The sequence below is a fragment of the Orycteropus afer genome, unplaced genomic scaffold, assembly GCF_000298275.1.
Source record: "Orycteropus afer afer isolate SDZICR_OR568_19922 unplaced genomic scaffold, OryAfe1.0 scaffold00312, whole genome shotgun sequence".
Taxonomy (NCBI): Eukaryota; Metazoa; Chordata; class Mammalia; order Tubulidentata; family Orycteropodidae; genus Orycteropus; species Orycteropus afer.
Window position 1 is genome coordinate 964516 of NW_006921899.1, and position 931 is coordinate 965446.

Consider the following 931-nt stretch of genomic DNA (forward strand, 5'->3'; position numbering starts at 1 on the left):
TGCTTGTGGTAGATCCCACCATGGAGTTGATTGCCAGTCTCATCGTGGGGAATAACTACCACCAGCTGCCCAGCCATTCAACCAGGCCCAGCCAAGGTGACACACAAACATAACCACCACACCAACTTTATATGGAAAGGAAAGAGAACCTAGACAAGCAAAGTACTACTATAAAAGAACAAAGAAGGAGGCCTCACACTCCCTGATCTCAAAACCTACTATACAGCCATAGTAGTTAAAACAACCTGGTACTGGTACAATGATAGACACATAGACCAATGGAACAGAATTAGGAACCAGAAGTAAATCCATCCTCCTATGGAGAGCTGATATTTGGCAAAGCACCAGAATGCATTAAATGGTAAAGATTTAATAAATAGTGCTGACATAACTGGATATGCATTTGCAGAAAAATGAAACAGGGCCCATATCTCACACCACATACAAAAAGAAAATCAAACTGGATCAAATACCTGAACATAAAGCCTAAGACCATAAAGACTATCGAAGAAAAAATAGGGACAAACTCAGGGACATAACTACACCATCAAATATAACAAAAAAACATACAAACACCAGAAGACAGAAAGATGATTGGGACCTCCTAAAAATTAACCACTGTGTGCATCAAAAGAGTGAAAAGAGAACATACAGACTGGGAAAACAACTTTGGCAATGACATATTGGACAAGGAGCTAATCTCTAAAATTTATAGAAAATTTCAACAACTTAACAACAACAAAATTCCATTTAAAAATGGACGGAGGACATGGACAGACACTTCACCAAAGAAGATATTCAGGTGGCTAACAAACATATGAAGAAATGTTCACAATCATTAGCCATTAAAACCAACCAAACCTAATGCCATCGAGTCAATTCCATCAATTCCAACTCATAGCAATGGTTTAGGACAGAGTAGAACTGCCCC

At 38.7% G+C, this 931-nt stretch overlaps 1 protein-coding gene across 1 annotated transcript in view; it reads left to right on the forward strand.

The window, feature by feature from the left end:
* The window catches only part of CACNG3 (calcium voltage-gated channel auxiliary subunit gamma 3), a 162551-nt gene that overhangs the window by 138387 nt on the left and 23233 nt on the right, over positions 1 to 931 (forward strand). The gene's annotated exons all lie outside the window — the stretch shown is intronic.